We start from the raw sequence: 5,802 nt of genomic DNA, 5'->3' as shown, positions 1-5,802 counted from the left end.
AGCGCAATGCATTCGGGAGTCAAGGCAGCAGCAGATGAAGAGCCCTTCGAGTGCCGACAAGCATGCTGCCTAGACCCCCAAGGTACCATCTGTATGCCCCTCGTTCTTCCCAGCAAACCTCTCCACCCAAAACATTCCTCCCCTCTCCACATGCACCCGTCACTCCCTCTCCACATCCTCCCCTACCATCACTCTTGGTTTCCCCCAGTCACAATGCAGCAGCACTGTGGGGAGCCAAGGTGGAATAAGCAACCGTGCTGGGAGACACAGCAAGGGACAAATGGCTGTATGTGCGGTTGAGGGGAGGGGGCATCTGGATGGCAAACAGGGATGGTGAAGGAGGCGGGGAGTGAACAGAGATGTGAAGGGGAGAGGAGAAAAACTGGCAGAAAGTGCAGCAGAGAGGAGGAGCTCTGTTCTGCTGGCCACTTGTGGGTCATCACACCATGGCTCCTCCTCTCTGCTTCATTTCTTCCCATCAGACCCCACCAAACTCTTGCCCATTTGTCTCACATTTCCATATGGCCCCCACAGCCCAACCAACTGCCATGCCCCCTGCACACCACTCAGTACTATCCCTGCAGTGTCACCCATTTCCCTCCCAGACTTCAACACCCCCTTCACCCTACTCTTCCTAGGCCCCCACTTAAAGTTCTGACACAGTCCTAGGCCCCACCTCCTCTCACAGCCCCACCCCTCCAACTCCATCCTGTCTCCTTCATCCCACCAGAACCACTCTCACCTGAGGTCTCCTGCAGCCTCTTCCCAGAGTTTATTGTTCTAAAAAGAATCTCATGATATGGGTTGGGGGCTGGATTAATGATTTTGGGATGCCTGGGACTGGCACAGCACACTATGATAATGACTGGCTTCATAGCAGTCCACTATGCACAAGATCCTGGTCAATCCAGATTACAAAACATACTCTCATTAATGATTTGTATTGCAGTAGCACCCTAAAAGCCTTGATTAGGTTGTAGTAAAATCTCTGCCCAAATCAGCTTCTAAACTGAGAAACTGAATGTAAACACATGCGCAAGGAAAAACAAAGGTGTATCCCCACCTCAGCTGTCAGGCCTTGTGCCTTTCCCACTCCTGTGGTGTCTCTGGGCCTCTCTCTCTCTCTCAGAAAGGAGCAGTTCCAGGAAGCTGTCCTCTCTGGCTTGAGTCTTCCCTTTCTGGGACATGCAGTGAGCTGCTCTGGGTTTTAGGAACCCCTTTGATTGTGAGTGTCTGGCTGTGTGTGTTCCCAGTAGACATGGGCAAAGTGAAATCCCTCAGAGGAGTTTCCTGCACCTTTGAGCAGCTGGCCCCAGGCTTTTACTGCTTTCAAATGAGAAGGGGTTAAAATAACAGAACTTTTTTTGTGTGTGACAAATGAATTCACCTGATCTCACTTGTCTTTTCCATGGACAGGGTTTCCAGTTTCCAAACCTGATATCTCCCAGCTGGGAAGAGCAGTTATCCCCAGATCTCCAGGGCTCAGAGGAAAGAGAGAGCCTGGAGACATCTACACAGGTCAGTAATCATGAAATGAACTCAGTCCCAGAAGGAAACAGCTGAGATTCCCAACAAAGACCTTGTGAGCTCTCTTGGTTCAGGCTTATCTGCAGCAAAGTCATATCCTCAGGGCAGATATTGCTCTTGGCTTCCTACCTATCCTGACTGTCTCCTGGCATTAGCTTCCTCCTCAAACTTCCTTCTCCCTGAGTGTTTAGAGGGGACTGGATGTAGAATTGATCCCCTTCTCCCCTTTGAGAAAGAATTTGGGGAAATTCAGTCCCTCATTTGTCTTCATCTCCAGCTGTTCTTTTCATTTGTTCTCCACTTTTCCATTCCTGTTTCTGACTTTTTTTTCTCTTTGTCCCAGCAGGTGATGGGAGGGTGAGTGAGACCTTGGAGCAGAAGCCTCAGCAGGAAGATGATGAGCAAGTCAAATCACATGGGACATTATTGCAAAGACACAGAGGAGATCTGTCCAGGAAATGTGAGCAGGGAAAAAAAGCCTGTGAGAGTCAAGAGAGGCCAGAGAATCAGCATGGAAACCAGCCAACACAGACAGGTGGAAAATCTGTTAATTGTAGGGGAACTCACAGAGGCCTCAAGGAAACCACGACCCAGCCGAGAATCCCCACGGGAGAGAGAAATAACACGTGTGTTGAGTGTGTGGAAATGTTCAGTAGGCCCTCACAGCTTCTTAGCCATCAGAGAATCCACACAGGGGAGGCTTCAGCCTGGCAGTGGGGAGCACAAGCCACTGGCTTTACACATGTGGGAGATCACCCTGCAGCCAGGGCCGGGTCTAGGCACCAGACAAGAAAGCACATGCCTGGGGTGGCACATTGAAAGGGGCAGCATTCCGGCCAATCTTGGGGTGGCCAGCCCAGCCCTGCAGGGACACGGACCCTGGCCCAGGGGGTGGGGCAGGAACTAGCCATCCCTGCCGCTCATCATGCCACTGGGCTCCTCGGGAGGTACCACTCCCCGCCGCTTGCACTGGTCTCCACCTCCCGTGCTGCTCTGAGCCCAGCCTGGCTGAGCCGCCTTTAAAGGAGCAGCTGAGCCACCGCCTTTAAAGGAGCAGCTGAGCCACCACCACCTGCAGGCCCTGGGCACTGGAAGGAGGGAGGGTTCTGCGGCGGCCTGGCGGGCAGCGGTGGCAGGGACGGTTCTGCAATGCCAGCCCCGTGCGGAGGTCACAGACCCTAGCCAGTGCTGCCTGTGTCGGCCCTCTCGGAGCCTGCCCGGCTGGGAGAGACACTCCAAGGCCGGAAGGGGGAGCCCCTCTTGCCCGGCTGCAAGTGGGCTGCAGCGCCTGGCTGCCCACGGGAGGAGGGAGCAGGCAGATGCTGCCCTTCACCAATCTCCACGAGCTCCCTGTGGCTGTGTTTTTTTTTCTGAGTTTTTTTTTTTTGCTTTGTTAGTCCAGCTGCCTTTTTTTTTTGCCTGGGGCAGCAAAAAAGCTAGAGCCAGCCCTGCCTGCAGCCTCCCCACCCTCCACCCCTGGGACACGGAATCAGTGGTGAGGCTGCACTCAACCCTAACACAGCACAATGCCTGCCTCAGAAACACCCTGGGGCCCACCAGGTGTGGGGCAGGCAGGCTCAACCAGGAGGAACCAAGTGTGGAGGGCTCAGTGTGGGGGGATCAAGGTGTGGGGTGAGAGGATTCTGTGTGGGACAATCTGGGTGGCAGCAGCTCAGTGGGGGGGTGTAGATGTGGGGGGGATCTGGATGCACAGAGACTTGTTGGGGGGGATTCCAGGTGCAAGGGTAATGGGACTCTGCAAGTGCTTCCAGCTAAAAGTGGTTGGGGCTCAGTAGAGGGGACTGGGTGTGGGGGTCTAAGCAGGGGGTGCTGGGGGAGTGGGGCTTAGTGGGGGTATGGGTGCAGTTAGTTGGAGGTCAGTGGGATGGGAGTGTGGATGTGGGGACTCAGTGGTGCAGGGGGGTTGAGAGCAGGGAGCTCAGCGGGAGTGTTCTATGTGTAGAGGTTGGGATCTGGGGGCAGGGAGGCTCCAGATGAAGGGGTTGAGGTTCAGTGGGATGGAGTTTGGGTATGGATGGCCAGGGGGATTCTGGGTGTGCAGGGTAAGGCTTGGTGGGGGTGTCTGGGTATAGAAGGTCAAGATGCATGTAAGTTGGGTGTGCAGTGACCCTTCTCCCTGCAGCTGAGGAGTGATGGGTGGAGGAGGTTAAATCTATCTGGGTCTTGATTCCACTAGGCTGTTCCATGGTGTTAGCTAACTTGTATTATCTGTCTTGGTAGAAAATTATAACTATTTTTAAAATTAAAGAAAATTGCCCCTATATAGGGGGCAGGTTAATTTAGCAGATTTCCTCAAGACCTGACATGACCTCAGTCACTGTTCTGTAGTGCAAATGAATTTGGGGCATCACAATTAAGCTTTTCTTCCCACTGCAAAGCAATTGTTAGTGTCCAGGTTCCCCCAGGGACAGAAGGGGCAGACACCGACAAAACACATCTCTTCCTGCCTATTGCATTCTCCACACCTGAGAAGACAAAATAATACATCTGTTTAACTTTGATGGAGAGGTCCCGCCCTAAGGACTTGGGTCAGTAAGACTACTGAAGCATGTGTTTAGAAAAATTTGCTTTGAAACAAAGATAATTTCTGAAGTATGTGTTAGTAAGCATTTTATTTTTCTTTTCTTGTAGCCAATTAATGACTGTTATGCCTCATTACCTGTACACATATAAAATCTCTTTGTCGTTGTGATATACAGTTTCTCTTTCTAAGCCAGTGTGTTTAAACTGATGTTTCTGAATAACTATTTGAAATAATCTTACCTATTATTCTCCTAAAGGTTTATTGGGCTTCAGAGATTCTGTACTGTCCAGGAGCTGCATTTCTGGGAAATCTGGGACTGAGGGTATATTGGGGGGTCACTGTGTAGTAGAACCAGGGCTGGGGAGAGAGAGAGTGTAACCCCAGTGTGGCTGGCGGGCTGAAGTTACACACAGAGACTCAGGGTGTGGCTTACCATTTGGAAGGCTCTTTGGGAGTGGCCCAGGTGGAAGCAACTTCAGAAGGCATCGTAAGGCGCCCAAGATTTCAGAGCAGGGGTAATAGAGCTGCTCATTAGTCTGGATTGTACCCTGGTATGTCTCAGCTCTACAGGAGGTTACTCCTGAAGTCATCTCCGAGCTAATCCGGTGGTTTGGGAAATGCTGTCCCTAACTATGGCAACGTGGAGGGAAGAAAAGGGCAGTTTTGGTGACATCACGGTCACCCCTAGCAGGAACTGCAAAGGTGTGTAAAATACAATCAGTGTTGAAGCTGAGAGAGCTGCAGGAAAATAAATAACTATTTTTGCGTAGAACCCCCATCTCAGGTAGCTAACGGAGACTGTGACCTAGCCTTATGCCTGGTTCCTAACTGACACCTGTGCCACCAGTTTAAAGGAATAAACCGGCCATGTTTGCAGATGCTATTCCTGCCTCGCACTGCTGAGATTTTGGGTGGTTTGCTACATGATTCTACTCCAGGGAAGTGTACTTTTAGCACGGTGAAGGATTTGGCAAGAACTCTGATCAAAATAGCAGGCACCCAGCTGTTGGTTTTCACCCCAGAGAAGAAAGCTATGGAGAGCTACGACCTATATCAAATTGTTCACAGAACACCACTCCCTGCTTCAGGAGCATTGCTTTCAGCCCCAAGGATGCCAGGATTAGATTGGAAACAATTGTCCTTTATTACTTGGCACCAACGTATCATGAGGAAAAAAGGACATTCCTTCCCCATGGAGTCCACTGGCTGCCTGACTGGACAACAAGGACTGTTATGTTGAGTGAGTGACAGTAACTTTGCTTTCCCCCTTTGTAACATAGGGATAATGCCACTGAGCCCACCTTGTGAAATGCTTTGGGGACTAGGGCTGAGAAGCTCCCATAGAAATGCTGCATATTATCATGGCAATAAAACAGTCTGACCTTCAGGGATTGGGTCAGTGGGTACTGCCCCTTCTCTCCACCCTTCTCGTTGGACAGGGAAATTTCCCAGGAGAGTTTGGAGACACCCTTGTCCCTTCTCTTCACAGTGGCTCTGGTTCCAGCTAGCTCTTCCAGCAGGAATTTCTCCGGCCCCAATCCCGCCACGAACCCAGGCGGCTCTTCCCACTCCCAAGTGGTGATCTGCCTCTTAGCTTCCGTCTGTTTCTGCCATGACAGGGAGAGGGTGGCTTGGAAATGGCAGAGAACCATAAATGTGCCTCCAAGAAGTGGGGACCTCTTTACCAGAGGACAGGATCTCTTTCCGTTGGTGATAGGAAGTTCATTTAG

The sequence above is a fragment of the Gopherus flavomarginatus genome, chromosome 13, assembly GCF_025201925.1.
Source record: "Gopherus flavomarginatus isolate rGopFla2 chromosome 13, rGopFla2.mat.asm, whole genome shotgun sequence".
In the NCBI taxonomy this organism is placed as follows: domain Eukaryota; kingdom Metazoa; phylum Chordata; order Testudines; family Testudinidae; genus Gopherus; species Gopherus flavomarginatus.
This window is presented reverse-complemented; position numbering follows the sequence as displayed.